The following is a 22,692-nucleotide window of genomic DNA, read 5'->3' as shown; positions in this document are numbered from 1 at the left end:
GCCTTTATCCTGCCCTCTGATTCACAGCACTGTTTATTTTGAAGGAAATTAATGAATGTACATCTGTTTTTCCATTATATGCATCTCTGTATTATTATTATTTATTAATTTTATTACTTTTATTCTGCTAGTGTCCACATTGTGATGTTCTCTTCATACAAGAAGACAATCACTGCTTTAAAGAGCTTATGCATGATGTGAGGACTAAAGCCTTTGGTTGAAGATGGGGCTATGGTAAAGAATATCCTTGTTGATAGAAGCATTTGAATATAGATTTTCCTTATATCCTTACATAACATACAAAATGGAGACACTCCTTGGAACTTGTAATAGAGCAAATGAGGGGGCACCCAGAAAGCTGATTAATTACAGCTTTAGTTGATTTTAGTTCATTCTATGCAGGTTCTCTGAAAAAAATCAAGCTATTTAATATTTAATGGAACATCAGTTGGACAATTCTTAATCCGTTACATTGCATCAATTAAACTTTTAGGGGTATTATCTCCATATGTATGACAATTGAATATTTAATAATTAAAGCAACAGTGATAGTGTAAGTCAGTAACTGCTTGTGCTGATAGGGTAGGAGCTTTGGTGCATAGCATTGGGACCATATTTAAATTCCTACTGTTCTTTCAGAATAAAAATAAAAGTAGCTGTTGGGTCTCACTTAATCTATGAAAAATGTGCTGTGATGGGAGAAAAGTAGTCTTCATTTCATAAATCCTGTGTTAATGGTTACATTGGTCCCAGTACATTTATATTTTTATCCTATTAGTAACCACCTTCCATCCACTGGGAAACTACTTTGATGGTTGCCAGCTTATGTGTGTTTAGTTCCACTCTGGTTTTCTTCTTTCTATTTTAAAAATTAATTGGCCTTCAAGCAATGTGCTTTGCAGCAACCCCAGAATTTTCCATTACCTGCTTTTACTTTTACAAACACTAGAACAAGTTTGGTCAAAGGGAAAATGAAGTCAGCCAGTGGACAATCTGGATATTGGCCACAAATCCCTGGGTGCCATTAACAAAGCAGTTAGTTATATCTTCACCCAGCAAAACTAATTTAAAAAGCATTTTATTACTGTAGTAAAAGTGAGCAAGAGGCCCACATGAATCTGTTGCTCAGCGTTTTAAGTAGGAACCAAGAGAACTGTTCTCTTTGCTAATAAAATGAAAGTAAGACGCACATTAATCCTGCATTAACTACACTTAGAGCTGTGAAATTTAAAAATCAGCGAATGGAAAATACAGAGCCATGTGTTAACTCTTCATGCACATTTATACTAATAATGTTGACACTAACGTTAATGAAACATCGGGGTTCACTGGGACAGCAAGTCCTATTCTGAAACCATATATGCTCTACCTGTAAGATGGGAAGGACTGTGCTTTTACTAAGAAACATAAACATGAAAATGTGTGTTTTCAAAAGTAGCCTTGTGAGTTTTCCTACTGAAGAGCCTAGTCTTACATCAGTGAAGTCAGTGGGAGTTTTGTCATTGACTGAAATGGGAGCAGAACCGAGTCCTAAATGCACTGCATGTCAGGCCTATAATACAGAACTATACCAGTGCTAAAATATCTGCAAACCATGGTTTTAGTTTTGTAGTTACATAAGGAGTCTGTAGATCATGTCAGATATTATTTGTATAGAGTAAAAGTAAAAATAAAGTACAGTCTAATAATAATGAGTTCTTGTGGCACCTTCAAAAAGAAAAGTACTTGTGGCACCTTAAAGACTAACAAATTTATTTGAGCATGAGCTTTCGTGAGCTACAGCTCACTTCATCGGATGCATGCAGTAGAAAATACAGTGGGGAGATTTTATATACACAGAGAACATGAAAAAATGGGTGTTACCATACACACTGTAACGATAGTGATCAGGTAAGGTGAGCTATTACCTGCAGGAGAGCGGGGGGAGAGGGGGAGAAATACCTTTTGTAGTGATAATCAAGGTGGGCCATTTCCAGCAGTTGACAAGAACATGTGAGGAACAGTGGGGAGGGGGGGGGGGTGTGTGAATAAACATGGGGAAATAGCTTTACTTTGTGTAATGACACATCCACTCCCAGTCTTTATTCAAGCCTAAGTTAATTGTGTCCAGTTTGCAAATTAATTCCAATTCAGCAGTCCCTCGTTGGAGTCTGTTTTTGAAGTTTTTTTAGTTGAAGAATTGCAACTTTTAGGTCTGTAATAGAGTGACCAAAGAGATTGAAGTGTTCTCCGAGGGGTTTTTGAATGTTATAATTCTTGACGTCTGATTGTGTCCATTTATTCTTTTACGTAGAGACTGTCCAGTTTGCCCAATGTACATGGCAGAGGGGCATTGCTGGCACATGATGGCACATATCACATTGGTAGATGTGCAGGTGAACGAGCCTCTGATAGTGTGGCTGATGTGATTAGGCCCACATTGGCACTCTGACAGCAGGATTGTCTGGCTATGTAGACTCCCTCCTCAGCTGGGAGTGCTGGTAGCGTAGGGCCTGGGAAGGGAGTCTACATAGCCAGACAATCCTGCTGTCAGGGTGCCAATGCGGGCCTAGTCACATCAGCCACGCTATCAGAGGCTCGTTCACCTGCACATCTACCAATGTGATATGTGCCATCATGTGCCAGCAATGACCCTCTGCCATGTACATTGGCCAAACTGGACAGTCTCTACGTAAAAGAATAAATGGACACAATCAGACGTCAAGAATTATAACATTCAAAAACCCCTCGGAGAACACTTCAGTCTCTTTGGTCACTCTATTACAGACCTAAAAGTTGCAATTCTTCAACTAAAAAAACTTTAAAAACAGACTCCACCAAGAGACTGCTGAATTGGAATTAATTTGCAAACTGGATACAATTAACTTAGATTTACTTTGTGTAATGACACATCCACTCTCAGTCTTTATTCAATCCCATTTCCCCCCTCTGTTCCCCCTCTCCCCCCACTGTTCCTCACATGTCCTTGTCAACTGCTGGAAATGGCCCACCTTGATTATCACTACAAAAGGTTCCCCCCCCACCCCCGCACCCACTCTCCTGCTGGTAATAGCTCACCTTACCTGATCACTCTCCTTACAGTGTGTATGGTAACACCCATTGTTTCATGTTCTCTGTGTAATAAAATCTCTGCACTGTATTTTCTACTGCATGTATCCGATGAAGTGAGCTGTAGCTCATGAAAGCTTATGCTCAAATAAATTTGTTAGTCTCTAAGGTGCCACAAGAAGTCCTTTTCTTTTTACAGATACAGACTAACACGGCTGCTACTCTGAAACTTGTGGCACCTTAGAGACTAACAAATTTATTTGCGCATAAGCGTTCGTGAGCTACAGCTCACTTCATTGGATGCATGCAGTAGAAAATACAGTGTGGAGATTTTATATACACAGAGAACATGAAACAATGGGTGTTACCATACACACTGTAGAGAATGATCAGTTAAGGTGAGCTATTACCAGCAGGAGAGATAAAAAACCTTTTGTAGTGATAATCAAGGTGGGCCATTTCCAGCAGTTGACAAGAACCTGTGAGGAACAGTAGGGAGCGGGGAGGGAGGAAATAAACATGGGGAAATAGTTTTACTTTGTGTAATGACACATCCACTCCCAGTCTTTATTCAAGCCTAATTTAATGGTTTCCAGTTTGCAAATTAATTCCAATTCAGCAGTCTCTCATTGGAGTCTGTTTTTGAAGTTTTTTTGTTGAAGAATTGCCACTTTTAGGTCTGTAATCGAGTGACCAGAGAGATTGAAGTGTTCTCTAACTGCTGGAAATGGCCCACCTTGATTATCACTGCAAAAGGTTTTTTTTTTCTCCTGCTGGTAATAGCTCACCTTACCTGATCACTCTCTACAGTGTGTATGGTAACAGCCATTGTTTCATGTTATCTGTGTATATAAAATCTCCACACTGTATTTTCCACTGCATGCACCCGATGAAATGAGCTGTAGCTCACGAAAGCTTATGCTCAAATAAATTTGTTAGTCTCTAAGCTGCCACAAGTAGTCCTTTTTTGTTTTTGCTGATACAGACTAACGTGGCTGGTACTCTGAAACCTCTAATAATAATGTGGGGCATAGATTTGCTAAATACAATCACAGTGGTGTAGATTGTAAACTCTTTGGGGCCAAGACTGTTCATTTTGTGTGCTCCTCACTAAGTACACTGTCAGCCTCAGAAGTGAGTAAATAATACATGGTTTAGTAGATCTACTAAAAATAAATGAATTTTAGTAGAGTGGAAACTCCTTTAGGTCCTAGTCTGTACTTGAAGTTAATAGGAATTTGCCACATAAATCAGTGTGCACAGGAGTAGCCTTTTGTAGTTGTGAAAGAAGGGTAGCAGAGACAACACACACAAAATGTCCTTTTGGCCTGTATGACACAGTTCAAGTAACTATCAGATGGTGATCCTCTTCTCCACATCTTTTCATAGATTCCAAGACCAGAAGGGACCACTGTGGTCATCTAGTCTGACCTCCTGTATAACACAGGCCATAAAGGTCAAAATTGGAATAACTTCACAATTCTATCAATACATGCCCTAATACTATGTTCTCTTATAGTCCGTGTTGTATTCTACAATGAAGAGAAGAGACCTGAACTGCTCTATGCTTCTACCATCACCACAGAAATATTACTTCCTGGATTTTTGTAGAAAAGGTTGTCAGTACAGAGTGAATTTCTTGTAGTTGCTTGTTACAGAAGGACTAAGTCCATTTCTTTTCTGAATGCAGTTTAATTTCAAAGCACCTCTTGCTCTGAAAACAGAATGCAATATAATGATTAAAAGACTTACAAATTTCTAACCTATCCTTTTTTTATATAATTTGTTTATAATACATGATATGTAATATATTATGACATCATCCAGGTCAGGATTGTGTCCTGTTGTCTACCTCTGACAAATGTCTAAGACGTGATCCCTGCTCCAAAAATCTTTCAGCCTGTGATGTTTACACAGTTCTGTTACACCTCCAAAAGTAAAACAAATGAGGCCCAAAACAAGTTCTACAAAACCCAGCAGAAAATTCTTAATAAAAATTTTAAAGCAGTGTTTGCAATCCAAATAATGTAGCGTTCTGCAAGTCGATGAGAATGTAAAAGAGAAACTCACTAGAATCTAGCTAAAAGTGAAACTGGTTTATTTTCGTTGTCTAAGATGCGAAGATAAACCGCAGAAAGCGATAAGAAATACGATTTTTTTAAAATTCAGATGCAGTAATTGAAGTTATGAATAACAGAAATATAAAGACTTTTTGTTTTGAGATCCAGTGAACAGGTGTACTAGTAGTGAAGTCAGTACTCTTTTTCAGCCCTGTTTTAAATAGGTGAAAAGTCTTTTAACTTGATGGTGTTTAAGATAATTTCTTCCAAAGTGTGTTCCATGTTTTGAAAAGCTGAGCAGAAAAACAATCACTGCTGTTCAAAGTAAATGGTTTTCTGAATAGTTGCATTAGCCCTAGCAGGTGAGTCTTGAACCCTGTCTTGCCATTGACCAAGCTGCTTTTAAATGTGCACTATGGTGACTCTTTCTTGTCTACAGTCAAAAGGTAATGAAAATACCAGGACCTTTTCCAAGCATTTAGGAAGGTTTGAGGAAGCTGGGTAACTCTTCAAATAGCTCGTGTTTTCTCTTCCATTAATACTGGCAGATGAGAGTCAAAACTGTCTGAGCCCGCTGGAGAGGTGTGGCAGAGTGGGAATGCCAGTTCTGTGAAATGTTCTGTCCACTTGGAACTACACACTTGAAGAGGTCATGCTGGCTCAGGCAATTGTGCAGAGGGACTGTATCTTCACGCTGTCCCAAGTGTACTGCTTGTAAGGAACCTGTTTTAAGAGCCTTACCAGTTCTTTGTTCTGGAATCCTTCCCAATAGGCTAGAAGTAAACTCAGGGAGTTGAAGCTGAATTATTTGTATTACCAGGACACCTAGAGGCCCCAACCAAGATTAGGGTCCCATTGTGCTAGATGCTGTACAAACAAACAGTAAAGGACAGTCTCTGACCCAAAGAGTTTACAGTCTAAGGTCCCTATCCTACATTGTGTAGCATACAATTGTGTAATTTAAGACTGTATCATATCCATGTGCACAAGGGAGGCAAATGAAGTTTAAACAGGCCACATTGATCTGATGTTTCCTAACTTCTGAATGCTTGACTTTGATACTGTTAATGTTCTTTTAATATTTTGGTTTGGTTTTGGGGGATGGTGGTGGAGTGTTTATAAATAATTTTCTTTCTCCTCTTTTAGATGACAATCTTCTGTGGGGATTAGGATTTTAAATAAAATATCCCAGCAACATCCTTTCCAGATTTTCCCATTTCTAATTCTCTGCCTAAATAGATTTGATTTTCTTTTTTTTCTTTTTTTAAATAATTGCATACACTTCATGGTTTTGGAGATGTATCCTAAATGTTTATTTCAGGAAGATATAGTTCCTAATGTACTTTTTCAGATCTGTTGTTGTTACTCCTTGATAGACTGTGTCCGTTCAGTTATTTTTGGAAATCAAACCCTTACCCAGTGATGGGAAACACTTTTACAATATGTAATTGTGGGGAAAGCCACATTATAGGGCAGTGGTGGTGGTGGTGGGAAAGATGGCACAGTGACAGCCCAGTCTGATGCATGTGTTGGTCTGTAGCATCTATTTAGTGTACTATATACTGTACCTGTATCTTATAGGTTCAGCAAGATTGATACTTAGGTTTTTAGCAGACAACATTTTTCTGTCCCTACAAAACACTCTGCAGTTTGCTGAGCACCAGCTGGTGCCAACCCTCCCTCCCAAATGTGACTATTTCAGTGGCACTGGATGGATAGTTTTGTGAAGTGGGCTGTAGCTCATGAAAGCTTATGCTCAAATAAATTTGTTAGTTTCTAAGGTGCCACAAGTACTCCTGTTCTTTTTGCTGTCACATAAAAGTTACTTAATTGTAACATTTGTATTTTTATTCAAATTTTCTGATTGCCTGCTACCTTTTTAATCCCTACCTTGGAAATAATCTGTGCCCTAAAATCTATGCAGTATTCCACAGGAGAACATGTGAGGCTTGGTAAAGACGGCTGAGCCACAGCGCGTACCATTTTAGGCAGATGCTAGTACCCCAGTTAAATCAATGGACCATGATTGTGATGGCTTTTTCTTGCAGCTCCAGAAGGGGGCTAACGGAGGTTAGCCCCACCACACTTTCATTTCCCATTCTCATACATTCCCAACCCTGAAAGTATCCCCAACACTTAACAGTTCAAATTCAGCAATTCAAGCTATGTTTAAGTTACCTAAACTCTCTTCGGGGCTCATGTGAAACTATGAGCCAAAAATTCTCCACTCTTTAGAGGGAAAAGTAGTCTTTGGAAAACACATGTAGGATGTGAGAAGAGAGAGGAAGAATGATCTTGTGGCTAAGGCACTGGACTTGGACTGGATTAGTTACCTAAGGTACCATAGACTCCCTGTGAGACATTGGGCAAATCACTTAGGCCCAGATCCATACAGGTATTTAGGCTCCTAACTTTCAGTGATTTCAGTGGGATTTAGGAGCCTAAATGCCTTTGTGGATCTGGACCTTAATTTCTCTGGACCTCAGCTCCCCTTTAGTAAAATGGGGTAATAGTTCTTACTTTCTCTCATCCTTTGAACATCTTGTTTATTTTCAGTGCCAACTGGAGTAAAAAGTAAGAAAAGCATTTTTAAAATATATCTTCCATAAGTGATCGTTTAATCCAGAAACTTTGAGCTAGTTCCAGTTCTCCCCAAGACACACATTATACACATTAACACCATCAGAAAAATATACTACAACTGCTCTGTTTATAAATGCCAGCAATTCTGAAATTACAGTCAAGCAGTGGTAAAGACATTCAGATACAAAATGGCTTTACAAATGTTCCAGGCACTTACTAGCCAGAGGCCTACTAGTGGAGACAGGGAAAATGGGGATTCCTACTCGGTTATTCGATCCTGCTCTGTGGCTTTCATATCATTTAGCAGGTATCTGATAAAATCAAAGCCTTATTTCCAACCTCTCCTTCCCCTCAGCTGCTGGAAGCGAGAAGGAGCTTTTTCCCCCAACTCCTCATCACAGTCTCCTGCCTCACTGTTTGGGGTGAGGGGGAAGCACCATCTGCACTACTCTAAACTTCCCCAGCATCCTCGTGGATACCAAAGGGCAGAGAGGGATCTGCTAGGCTACACTTCCCACAGCCTCCTGGTTGCTGCTGTGAGTAGGCTTGCCAACTTTCTAATTCCAGAAAACTGAACACCCTTGCCCCTCCCACTGCTCTGCTCACTGCCCATCCCATTCCCGGAGGCCCTGCCCTGCCCCTTCCCGAGGCCCTGCCCCCGCTCACTCCATCCCCCCTCCCTCCATCGCTTGCTCTCCCCCACCCTTGCTCATGTGCTCATTTTCACTGCAAGGCCCAAAAACGCATATTTATTGTTTTGACAAATATATTATGCTAATTTCAGGTTTTATTTGTTACAGGATGCTAGAGCTGGCAGCAAAATAGTTAAAAAGGGTAATTTTTTAAAAAAGAAATTTCACAAAGGTTTTCATGATTCTTTCCCTCCCCTCTTCCCATTTTTCATAACCAGCTTTACGATTTTTGTTCACTAAAGTTATTATAATTTTATGAGTAGAATTAGGACCACACATTATCACAGCTTCAATGAGTCCATTAAAGGCCCTCTCCTGAAGCCCCCCTGGCTGCCCCTAAGCCTAGGAGCCGGACATGCCAGCTGCTTCCGAGGAGCCACGCGGCAGCTAGCAGGGAGCCGGCCAGTCCCACTGTGCAGCAAAGCCAATTGGACAGTCAACGACCTGGTCAGCAGTGCCGACCGGAGCCGCCAGGATCCCTTTTCGACCGGGTGTTCCAATCGAAAACTGGACACGTGGTCACCCTATCTGTAAGCTGTGAGGGTCTTAATCAGAGTGTGCTAGGCTCCTTATCCTTGGGTACCCCTCCTCCACAAATAGCTTCAGTATTTGCTTCTGCGTTCCCAAGCACGGTATTGCCAACTCAGAGCATTTGAAAATCCTGAGGTGTTCCCAAAAAATCATTAGATGGATCTAAAAATCATGACAGTTAAACATTAATAAAGGTTGTGTTCTTTTTATTTACCTTCTGCTCTTGAAGCCTTAAGTGTTCACGTTTTCAGGTTTTTCCTTCCAACTATGAGGGATGTAGAAACTGTTCGTTTTTTTTTTTTTTAATGGAAATTGAGTTTCTCAGGTAGTAACATGATTCTAGCAGCTGGAGCCTTAAATAAAACATCAAATATCATGAGACTTAGGATAAAATTCAGAGAGTTGGCAACACTGCATGAAGCAACTAAGTGAAAACAATCTGTTTATTGTCCGTTTCATGTTTGTTCAGGTATTCTGTGAACTTGACCATTCTGATCTGTTTTACTCTGCTGTATCTTAGGAAAGCTGTGAGCAGGAGTAAAGGCAGTGATGCTGTCTGCTCTGAAAGCACCACTAGTGATGCTTCCCGGGGTACCCAGGGTTGTGAGGCACCTAATTACCACTTACCCTGACTGTGAAGAAATCTTGTCTGCATCTAGTGTGGATCAGCTCCCTGATTCTGCCAACCTCTGGCAACACAAACACTTTCTTCCAGGCCTCTGCTAGCCTTGCTTTCCCTGTACAGGTTAGTGCTCCGAGCATCTGTCTGTAGTGCCCAGCTCCTGATCCACTGAATGCTCACAGAACTCTCTGATTCATTACTCACAAATGCATAGGACAGGCTAGCTTACTAGTTTTAACTCAGAATCACCACTCTGGTTAACAAAAGCACTTAGATATATTTATAGTGAAAACAAGAATAAGTTTATCATCAAAGAACAGAAATTCAAATGACAGTAAGTAAGAATATTGGAAGCAAATAGTTACATAAAAACCAAAATCATAATATGCTTTCTAGAGCCTAAACTAAACTCACAAAACATTCCCATTTCCTGCTGAATAACTTACCCTAAGTCCTTTTCCTAGCATTTTCAACCAGGATTACTGAGATCTTCTTTTCATAAGATCATGCCTGCTGGCAATGTATCTTCACAGACTGAAGGATGCCAGGGCATGTCTCTGCACCCCAGATTTACTAAACCAGACCTTTGATCTTCACCTGAAAACAGGGTTCCCTCCCCACCCTTGTTTGCCTTTTCCTGTTAATTTTCTTCTGTAGTCTCCACAGGCTCTTCATTAACATTTCACTCAGTATGCTAACAGAATTCTATTGTAAAACACTCAGTACACAATGGTCCACTAAGGAAATAAGTATCTCCCACTTCCAGTCTGGAGAAGTTTTTTCTCAATTTGAGTGACTTGCATTTAACTACAAGGCCTAGAGCAGGTAATTTTCAGCATAAATATATATACATCCTCACATTTTCTGTGCATACATCTCATAGTGATTAGGATGACCAGTGTGACACAGACTTTCATTAGAGGCTTTGCATGATGTTCTTTTGGTGAACCTAGGGGATCCCTGGACTGCCATGTATCCTTGTGCCCTCTGCCAGTTGGCTGAAAGAGGTGCTTGGGCAATCCCACTGGTAAGAGGATTTTACAGCCCTGAAATACAACACATTATAAGATTTAAAAACAAAAATCAGTCTAAGAATATACCAGGATCCTGTTCCAGATGAGCCATTCATAGTGTTAACATTTTTACGGTATGTATTTTCTCAGTTGGTTTAGATCATAAAACAGATATATGTTGTCTTTTTTTATATGCAACCAATAAAAACTTATTGTCAGTAAAAAAAAAAAAGAGGAGTACTTGTGGCACCTTAGAGACTAACCAATTTATTTGACCATAAGCTTTCGTGAGCTACAGCTCACTTCATCGGATGCATAAAGTGGAAAATACAGTGAGGAGATTTATATACACACAGAACATGAAAAAAAACACATTGTAAGGAGAGTGATCACTTAAGATGAGCTATTACCAGCAGGAGAGTGGGGTAGGGGGAGAGAAAACCTTTTGAAGTGATAATCAAGGTGGGCCATTTCCAGCACATTTCCAGGAGTTAACAAGAACGTCTGAGGAACAGTGGGGGGGTGGGGGGAGAAGGAATAAACAAGGGGAAATAGTTTTACTTAGTATAATGACTCAACCACTCCCAGTCTCTATTCAAGCCTAAGTTAATTGTATCCAATTTGCAAATTAATTCCAATTCAGCAGTCTCTCATTGGAGTCTGTTTTTAAAGTTTTTTAGTTGAAGAATAGTCACTTTTAGATCAGAAATCGAGTGACCAGAGAGATTGAAGTGTTCTCCGACTGGTTTTTGAATGTTATAATTCTTGACGTCTGATTTGTGTCCATTCTTTTACGTAGAGACTGTCCAGTTTGGCCAATGTACATGGCAGAGGGTCATTGCTGGCACATGATGGCATATATCACTTTGGTAGATGTGCAGGTGAACGAGCCTCTGATAGTGTGGCTGATGTGATTAGGCCCTATGAAGGTGTCCCCTGAATAGATATGTGGGCACAGTTGGCAACGGGCTTTGTTGCAAAGGATAGGTTTCTGGGTTAGTGGTTCTGTTGTGTGGTGTGTGGTTGCTGGTGAGTATTTGCTTCAGGTTGGAGGGCTGTCTGTAAACAAAGATTGGCCTGTCTCCCAAGATCTGTGAGAGTGATGGGTCATCCTTCAGGATAGGTTGTAGATGATGCGTTGGATAGGTTTTAGTTGGGGGCTGAAGGTGACGGCTAGTGGCGTTCTGTTATTTTCTTTGTTGGGCCTGTTCTGTAGTAGGTGACTTCTGGGTACTCTTCTGGCTCTGTCAATCTGTTTCTTCACTTCAGCAGGTGGGTACTGTAGTTGTAAGAATACTTGATAGAGATCTTGTAGGCGTTTGTCTCTGTCTGAGGGGGTGGAGCAAATGCGGTTGTATCGTAGAGCTTGGCTGTAGACAATGGATTGTGTGGTGTGGTCTGGGTGAAAGCTGGAGGCACGTAGGAGGAATAGTGGTCAGTAGGTTTCCGATATAGGCTGGTGTTTATGTGACCATCGCTTATTAGCACTGTAGTGTCCAGGAAGTGGATCTCTTGTGTGGACTGGTCCAGGCTGAGGTTGATGGTGGGATGGAAATTGTTGAAATCATGGTGGAATTCCTCAAGGGCTTCTTTTCCATGGGTCCAGATGATGAAGATGTCATTAATATAGTGCAAGTAGAGTAGGGGCATTAGGGGATGAGAGCTGAGGAAGCGTTGTTCTAAGTCAGACATAAAAATGTTGGCATACTGTGGGGCCATGCGGGTACCCATAGCAGTGCCGCTGATTTGAAGGTATACATTGTCCCCAAATGTGAAATAGTTATGGGTGAGGACAAAGTCACAAAGTTCAGCCACCAGGTTTGCCGTGACATTATTGGGGATAGTGTTCCTGACGGCTTGTAGTCCATCTTTGAGTGGAATGTTGGTGTAGAGGGCTTCTACATCCATAGTGGCCAGGATGGTGTTATCAGGAAGATCACCGATGGATTGTAGTTTCCTCAGGAAGTCAGTGGTGTCTTGAGGATAGCTGGGAGTACTGGTAGCGTAGGGCCTGAGGAGGGAGTCTACATAGCCAGACAATCCTGTTGTCAGGGTGCCAATGCCTGAGATGATGGAGCGTCCAGGATTTCCAGGTTTATGGATCTTGGGTAGCAGACAGAATACCCCAGGTCGGGGTTCCAGGGGTGTGTCTGTGTGGATTTGTTCTTGTGTTTTTTCAGGGAGTTTATTGAGCAAATGCTGTAGTTTCTTTTGGTAACTCTCAGTGGGATCAGAGGGTAATGGCTTGTAGAAAGTGGTGTTGGAGAGCTGCCGAGCAGCCTCTTGTTCATATTCCGACCTATTCATGATGACAACAGCGCCTCCTTTGTCAGCCTTTTTTATTATGATGTCAGAGTTGTTTCTGAGGCTGTGGATGGCATTGTGTTCTGCACGGCTGAGGTTATGGGGCAAGTGATGCTGCTTTTCCACAATTTCAGCCCGTGCACGTCGGCGGAAGCACTCTTTGTAGTAGTCCAGTCTGCTGTTTCGACCTTCAGGAGGAGTCCACCTAGAATCCTTTTTGTAGTGTTGGTAGGAAGGTCTCTGTGGATTAGTATGTTGTTCAGAGGTGTGTTGGAAATATTCCTTGAGTTGGAGACATCGAAAATAGGATACTAGGTCACCACAGAACTGAATCATGTTCGTGGGGGTGGAGGGGCAGAAGGAGAGGCCCCGAGATAGGACAGATTCTTCTGCTGGGTTAAAAGTATAGTTGGATAGATTAACAATATTGCTGGGAGGGTTGAGGGAACCATTGCTGTGGCCCCTTGTGGCATGTAGTAGTTTAGATAATTTAGTGTCCTTTTTCTTTTGTAGAGAAGCAAAGTGTGTGTTGTAAATGGCTTGTCTAGTTTTAGTAAAGTCCAGCCACGAGGAAGTTTGTGTGGAAGGTTGGTTTTTATGAGAGTATCCAGTTTTGAGAGCTCATTCTTAATCTTTCCCTGTTTGCTGTAGAGGATGTTGATCAGGTGGTTCCGCAGTTTCTTTGAGAGCGTGTGACACAAGCTGTCAGCATAGTCTGTGTGGTATGTAGATTGTAATGGATTTTTTACCTTCAGTCCTTTTGGTATGATGTCCATCTGTTTGCATTTGGAAAGAAAGATGATGTCTGTCTGTATCTGTACAAGTTTTTTCATGAAGTTGATAGATTTCCACTCCATACGGCTAAATGCAGTGCCTTGCATAATGACAGGTTTCAGAGCGGCAGCCATGTTAGTCTGTATTCGCAAAAAGAAAAGGAGTACTTGTGGCACCTTAGAGACTAACCAATTTATTTGAGCATGAGCTTTTGTGAGCTACAGCTCACTTCATCGGATGCATAAAGTGGAAAATACAGTGAGGAGATTTATATACACACAGAACATGAAAAAATACACATTGTAAGGAGAGTGATCACTTAAGATGAGCTATTACAAGCACGAGAGTGGGGTGGGCGGAGAGAAAACCTTTTGAAGCGATATTCAAGGTGGGCCATTTCCAGGAGTTAACAAGAACGTCTGAGGAACGGGGGGGAGGGGGGGGGAGAGAATAAGTCTCTAAGGTGCCACAAGTACTCCTTTTCTTTTTGCGAATACAGACTAACATGGCTGCTACTCTGAAAATTGTCAGTAAAGTAAGCAGTTCAGGCTCTGAATGCACATAAGAAGCAGATGTGTTGAGGAAGAAAGCATTTTCACATAATCACTTTTCTAACCATATCATTTTAAAAACTATTTGTTTATATAGAAACTAAAATATGGCGTGATCTGCTGTTGCATGGATAGCCACCTCACTGTGGAAGTGCAAGTTGATTAACAAATCCTGTTTCCCGAGCTATATTGATATTATGAAAGATACTGTACTGATACACAAAAATACAGAGTAAAACATGGGAAAAGACAAAACTTACTTTTGAGCTTGTAAAAGGAGTCTTCAGACAATAGATAATGAAAGATTAAGTAAAATGAAATATTCTTTAAACATTTTTGAGACTATGGGTGAAATTCTGGCCCCATTGAAGTTAATGGCAAAATTCCAGTTGACTTCAGTGATGCCAGGATTTTGCCTTGTCAGTACATAGTTCTTATCTTGAAAATGTTTCTTGTCTAATTCATTTTTACAATTTAGATAAATATAGAATAACATTTTTGGTGTTTTTCAGCCCACATAGGGCCCAATCCTGCAAGATGCTCAGTTGCTGAGCAACTTGAACTCCTAAATTAAGGGTTTTCAGCACCTTTCATGAGGAATTTAATATCCTGCAGGACTGGACTCATAATTGGTGGACATGTATACATTTCCTTCCATGGATTGTGTTTACACTTGATCCCTTTTTATTATTTTCTAAAATCTTCATAGTTACTCATAGCTTCCCTTTCTCTACCCTAACCTGCCCCACCCATTTCATTATTATACTGAGTTTTTATTTTTCAAATCCTGACTTTGTTATTGAGTATCAGATTGCAGGCTGGGGGCATTGGGATGTGTTAGAGATCCCTGGAGATCTTAACAAAACCTCATAACTGTATATTTAAAGTACATATTTTTCATTGTTCCTCAATATTCACCTTATTTTTTCACTATATTATTCACTCAGTCTCATGCTATTAATAGTTCCCTTTTGCATTATGAATTTTTATAGCTTTCTATTCCCCCTCTCTTTTTTCAACATCCTATCTTTTGTTTAAAACAGGTAGAATGGGTTAGGTAATATTATGCAGGGATTGCTACACCAGATAGTAAGTTTTAGGTGTCTTACTGCAGCTAGGGAGGTTTATAGTATACAAAGGAGAGAGGGTTACTGGAAGTATAACTGAATAGGTAGTAGGGTTTATATATAATGTATACATCTGTGTGATGGATAACTTTTTATTCATTATGACATTTTCAAATGACTTGCAGATATATTACTGCTGCAGCTGTTATAGACCTTATAATGGCATTAAGCTCTCACTCAGAGTAATTTTGAGCCAATGGATTCTCGCAGTGACTGCAGTTGCGACTACAGTCTTTTCCCACTAAGCAAACCATTATCAGCAATAGGGATGATGAGGAGAGACTGGACCTGGGATAAGCCTGGACCAAAACTTGACATAGAGGCATGGATTTTGAAACCTTTCTCTCTTTTAACTATCCCACCACAGTACTACCCGCTAGGGGAGTATCTGGAACTTATGTAGTCATTACATGTTTTCCCCCACACAATATTTTCAGTTTCTAAATATCTTCTAACCAGATTATTTATACTAAAAGCAAAAAGCTATGGTAGTGTAAAATCTTATTGGTGAACTTTTTAAACCAAAAATGTACAGTTTTTATGGTTTCTGTAGCAGCTATAATTGGGCACTATTGTGCATGTATGGTGTCTTTTGTACACTTTTATGTTATAAAATTGTGTTACTTTGTGTTCTGGAGACTGTATATAATAATCAATATATTTATTTGGTTGGCAGTGTGAACCATGCCATTGTTCTAAGGATTAACATATAAAATAAACAATATTGTCAAATTACAGTTGACTTTTACCTTTAACATTGAACTTCCTGACTCTTATGGGCTTAAAAATGTCCACCATAATACAGAATTAATGTGACTTTTTGCATTTAATTTTCTATTTTTTTTAATTAAAGAAAGAAAATGTTGAGAATTGATTGAACATTCAAATATGCATACAGAGTACATTTATATGAATATCACACTGAAATAGACACTAAGTGGGTTTGTTTCAATCTTCTGATGTAAAAAATATATGGGAAATACAAGCATGCTCATTTTTGTGAGCAGACATTTTCATTTGCAGGGGCCAGCATCGCAAAAAGTGAATGAGTCTGACAGTGTTCAGTGGTGTTGCTCATAAAGCAGGAATATGTGAAACAGCCCCTTGAGACAGAAAGCTGAATTGGACATGTGAAATCTTTACTGTGGATAACATCAGAAAGCACATATGAAGAGGGTATTTCATTGGTGTAACTTCTGATATTTCAGAATGTTTTATAGGGTGTGCCCAGTTACAGTTCTGAAAAGTTAATTTATGGTAGCTCAGAGGGCTCTTGTAGTCTATGTAAAGGTGATAAAGTCATATATAATAGTATTCCTGACACTCTTTGAAAGTAGTTCAGGTTATGACACCAACATTTGAATTCTGGACACAGCTCAGTGTGATATTGAAGCGTATAGTTAAGTATATTGAAATTTATAAAAGGCACACAATCAACATAAAAGTATGCTGTATTAAAGTATCACCGCTACTAACAACACTTTACATTATTAAAAGAGAATTTTTAAAATATTGTTTACTTTTTACTATTCCTGGAATTCTCAAATATTTTGATAGTATAGACCATATCTTAATAGAGATTCCCCGTAATAAAACTCCTCATGCACTTCTAGTCACATAATATCACCCTGGGAACTACAGCAGTTGCTTGTATTGAGCAGTATTATCAGGAAAATATGTATGTATGTTAACTGCCTTAATGCAATGCATTGTGTCTTTTTTATTATATTCTTTATTATATTTATTATGTTATATTTGAATATATTCTCTTCTTTTCCTCTTCCTTTCATTTTTTCCTCCCATTTGTTCTATTTCTCTCTGTTCATGCTTCTCGACTGTTTTTTGCCATCTTTTACGTTTCTTTCGCTGCACATGCTTGCTTGTTATGTAGTCCTCCTGTACCTCTGAATACATTTTCCCACAACTTGATTCTGTTTTCTCCTGGACATTATCTCCAGCAGCTACCTGTTTTTTTGGACATACCACCTAGCTGCCTTGTTTTCTTTTCTTCTGCTCCCCTGGTCACTCTACTCCCGTTTTTTATTCTAGTTGCTATGCGTAGCTCTTGGTTCCTCTCCTGTTCCATTTATACAGCAGAGGTTGGCTGGCTGGCTCCTTCACCTCATTCCCGGCTGCTCTTGGAAAGCCTCCCAGATCTTCTGTGCTATAAAAACCCTGGAGACCTGTAAAAGTAGCTGGAAATGAAGAGTAAAGACAGGTCTCCATGGACCATAAGCAAGTGTTCTGTGGACTTTAGTTTGAGAACCTCTGATGTTTGTTTTCTTTTGGCATTTCATTGCATTTCACTTAGGACCCAATCCATCTCCCGTTGAAGCCAACAGGAGTCTTTCCACTGACTTTAGATTTGGGGGATGGATCTCGCCCATTTATTGGAAAGTGAATGTAGACTAACTGGTTTTATTTTTATTTCTAGTCAGTTTCATTCTCAGGTTCTCATGCACTGACTAGAACAATGTTGTTTGCATTCGCAACACTGAAGGGTAACATTTAAATAAAATGTTCTCATTTAATTTTTATATTTAAATCAAGAAAGTGTTTTGATACATTTAAGGGCCTCCCCTCCTTCCCTGCCCCCCTTTAAAAAAAAAAAGATTAAATTTAGGTTTAAAATTTACTGTGTCTTTTCAAACAGTTTATGTTTTGGAAGAAAGTTTGCAATCAAGTGACAAATATCCACAATTTCTTGGCACCAATAAAAAACAGATAATTTCCCCTCAAACTCTGTCTATATAATTTGTTTATGATATCTCAAATGGAAAATAAATGTAGTGAGTTATGAAATAATTTAGCTCCATTACCATTAAATGCCTGTAGCAAAGAGTGTTGCAGGCAGGAAGGCAATATAGGGGTAGGGGTATTTTTGTAATACTATTCACTCTGCTGTATTTGTTGTACTGGTACTATCCGCTAACTTTTCAGCCATTTGTTAAAATGTTAAAACGGGAGTGAAAGGTGTCGAAGTATTGGCGAACATATAGAATGGAATATATATATATTTTATAATCAAGATAGCCTAACATTCTTTCCAAATAACGCATTCGATACTGGTAATGCAGTGACTCAACTGTATAAACAGATGGAATAACTATTATGCAGCCAGTGATTCAGCTAATGTACTGCCCTGGAAATTAGAACTTGTTTTAATGAGAGGGAATGCCAAACGGGAGATAGGATTTATTCCTTTCTCTTTTTTGGGAAATGCCTTGAGGTCTTTACTTTTTCTCTGAATAGAGATGGGTAAATGAAACCACTGTGTGATATCTCATCCAAAGAATTACATCTTGATTACTGTGCAGAATTCCCTTTGAGCTGTACTGCACTGCAGTGCCAGAATTTGATATGAGCCCAAAGCCTGCTGTGGAACATGATCTCTTAACATTTTTTCCTAGAGGGAATGTTATCAACTGAGTTATACTGTATTCATGGGCTTAATATCTACTTAGACTCAGTTAAATCATTAATATTGATTTAAATAGATTATTATTAGTATTAACATGAGTCCCACATCTATTGTACAATGAGTCTCAAGTTTTTTTCACTACTGTTACTATGCCATATAAAACTCTAGTAGACTATATGAATGTTCAGCATACATGGACAGACATACAAAGGCTGCTTTTCTGGATGCACTCCAAATAGCCATGGGACATCAAAATGGTTAACATGTATCTCTTATTATTTAACTGTTTTTTTTCCATTAGTAACAAAAGAGAGCAGCAGTTGAGCCCTTCCTTTGTTAAAGCTCAGCACTTAAGAAACTGACAGCATTGTAATGGAAACCTGTGAAAAATACTGTTATGACAATGTTATGCCAACCTGATAATTGGGACTAAAGTTTTTATTCAGTATAATGTTATACACATTAGTGATTGCCACATACACAGTAACCCATCCCAACACCACTTTAAAACATAGCTTTTAATGCTTATATATCAAAAAGCTTCAAAGTACTCAATAAAGACTAACTATTGTCAAATGAAATGTTTCCGTTTCTCTGTTTGAATACGTTAAGTATAAAACTTACATCAATATGATACTATGCATACCATTTTAACAATCAGAACTTAGGATTTGCAAAAGTTAAGGATGTCACAGTAACCTTAACAGGTATACTGTGTATATACAGGATCCTGTTTTGCCCTCAGATACAATTGTACAAATCCTATTTCAGAAAATTGTGGTTGTATGTATATCTCTGAGAACAGAATTGGGCTTGTTATATATTAAGGCTACCTTTAATAACTTGAGTCCTGAGCTTGCAAACACTTAGGCAGATGCCTAACTTTACAACCATGAGCAGTCTCATTAAAATCCTTAGGGTTACTCATGGTAGTAAAATTAAGCATATGCATAAGTGTTTGCAGGACTGGGGCTTAAGTTATTAAAGGTAGCCTTACTATATAATAAGCCCAATTCAGTTCTCAGAACTACACATACAGTTTGTACTCAATATGCGAAGTGTGAACAAAAAGTTAAAATTAGCATGAGAACCCTGGTATTTAATTACTTGAACTGCAAGACTTTGGTAGTGCCAATCATTTTAAGCTTTTTGCAAATTGTAATTGAAAGCATTAAATACTATGACAGCTATGGCAATATCCTGGGCAAACTTTATTGAATTAAATTAAACCTTATCAAATTAAGTTTAAGTATTTTAACAGTTCATTGGATTAAAAATACAAAAGTTTATGCACTCTTAAGGGATTGTATGAATTTCTGTGTGCGAAGGGGACCACAGCCCTCCGGGAACTAAGAACAGTGGGAATTTGGGGGAGTGCGATTGGGCAAATTAACTCCGTTTGTAACACCTTCAGAGAGCTACCACCACCTGGAAAGAGACTTGCCTATACTGGTTCAAACTGAATTCTCCAGGGAATTGTCCAACAAAGAGGATTTTTGGTTAAATAACCTGAGCTAAAGTGACTCAAGTGCTTCATTCTGATCCAGCAAATGGACAGACCTCTGCTCCAAGTGGGGCCCCAATTGTTAGGGATGGGTTAGAAAGTCTTTGGTCTACTGAGGCCCTATTAGATATGGGAGTAAGTTTTGAGAAAAAACTGTTATGAACTGGAGGGGTTTGAAGGACTAATCACCAGTCAGAGCCTTGTTGAGGCGGGGTGATCTCTGGTAAGTTTACTAGCATGAGTGTAGGTTCTTTTATTGTTTTTAATATGATTTGTCTGTAGTGCTTTTAGCCTAAGAATAAAAGTGGTTGCTTAGAAAGAGCTGTGTGGTAACTTATAACTGTGGGTAATTACACTGTCTACTGTCTCTGAACAGAGCAGCAAAGCAGGCCTGCCAAGGCAGTCTATCTTTTGGGGTATAACACAGTGGAGGCAGGTAACTGTTCAGCCTGGAAATACCCCAGTCAGAAGGAAGAGAGACACAGGTCTCTACGCAAGAGAATTGACAACTGCGGAGCCTGGAGCTTAGAGCCTAGAATGTGTTCCCTTGATGGACCAAGGAGGGGGAATACAGATGCAGTTGCCCTGAACTGTGACAACCATTTTATGCAAAAAAGTTTTTGTATTCACTTTGCATGTTTTCTAAGTAAAAAAAAAGAGACTTGCACATCAATATCACCATTGCTTTATATTATGTATTCCCACGGCTATGGAACTCTACAGAGTGCAAAAGCACTCCACCCACCCCCCTCATTGTGGCTCTCCTCTACCTTTTGTTGTATCATTACTCCTGTCCTGGACCCTTTTTAGTGCTGGGAAGGGGGAGCACATGATCGTTTGGCAGCTAGGGGTGGAGAGAGAAAAGAGTGCATATTCTTTCCTCCAATTCCTTTTCTGTGTTTTTCTTTTTCCTTGTTTTCTCCTTTCACTGTTGCCAACACTTGCAATTTTAATGTAAGTCTCTTGATATTTTGGTGGTTTTCTTAAAGCTTTATCTTTTGGAGTCAGCTTTCATTTTAAAAAGAGGATGTTTCTAGACCCAGTGGTTGCAGAGTAAAGCTTGATGTGAACCCTAAGGGCTCAAAAGCTAGAAGGCAAATAAAAAATACAAAATTTATTATTATTAAAATCTCATGATTTTTTAGACAATATTATGAGTTTTGTCACCTGGTTTTTGAAAACTTGAGGTTGGCAATACTGATTTCTCCCTGTTTCTGCCACACTTATTCTTATCACATTCACAGTCTCTAACTCCACATGGATCTGAATGTACGAAGTGGCAAGAGGGAGCTCACTTGGAGTATTGTCTACATCACACTGGCACAGCAATGGTGCTACAGCTGTGGGGCTGTAATGTAGACACTTCCTACATAGACAGAAGGGGTCTTTCCTTGATGTAGTTCATCCACCTCTCTGGGAGGCGGTAGCTAGGTCAATGGAAGAATTCTTCCATTGACCTAGCTGCATCTACAGTGGGAGTTAGGTCGACCTATGTTGCACAGGATATGAAGTTTCTCACAGCCCTGAGCAATATAGTTAGGGCTACCTAAGTTTTAGGTGTAGACCAGGCCTTGTAGGCCTCCTCAGGCAAGAAGGCAACTAAAATGACAATATATGACTGGCGAGGTGCTGATGTAGGTGTAGGGTGACCAGATTCTCAGAGACAAAAACTGCAAGTGGGGACAGAGTAGGGCTTTGATAGATGGGGAGAAGTGGGGTCATGTTTAGGGGATATGGGACACGCTTGCGTATTGCATAGACACTCAGCTAGCCTGCTGCCAGTTTCACCAGCTCAGCTGGCCAAGGCTCTTCACGCGGCCTGGCTCTGCAGAAGGCTATGGCAAACGGAGTGCAGCAGTGCCCATTTGTGTAACACCAACAGAGCTGCTGAGATGGGCTCTGCCCATTCCCAGGCTGCTCCCCTTTGCCCCCTGCCTTTATTTGCATCCCTGAGCGTGGGCAGCTAGGCCCTGGCAACAGGCTGGCTGTGTGCGGGGCGAGCACTAGGGCCTTGCGTGGCTGGTGGGGTGGGGGAAAGGGCAGGAGAGCGACTGGGACACAGGGGGTGGCAAAGCCACACACACACAAAGAGGCCTGGGGGCACCGCACCTGCCAGAGGCTGGAGGGAGGGGCGCCCTGGCAGCAGGGGCATTTGAGAGCCTGGCGGCGGCAGAGCAGGGGCGCCAAACGCCCGGCCTCTCGCGCCAGCTCAGGGCAGAACCATCAGGGGCAGCTGTAGCAGGCCCCGCTGCAAATGCCTGCAGCTCCCCCTCCCCCGCTTCACTTGGTATCTCCGACCCCCCCCGGACTGCCCTTGGGAGTTGGTTTCGCCTCCTTCCCACCCCGACCACACAGAAGAGGCGGGGAAGGGGGCGTGACAGAGACGGTGCTCGCCCCGCCCCCTCATGAGTATTCATTACGGACGTGTGGGGGCACGCCGGCGTGAGGAGGAGCCGTGCTGC

The sequence above is a fragment of the Lepidochelys olivacea genome, assembly GCF_965140295.1.
Source record: "Lepidochelys olivacea isolate rLepOli2 genome assembly, chromosome: 1".
NCBI lineage: Eukaryota > Metazoa > Chordata > Testudines > Cheloniidae > Lepidochelys > Lepidochelys olivacea.
Note: the sequence above shows the minus strand (reverse complement) of the source record.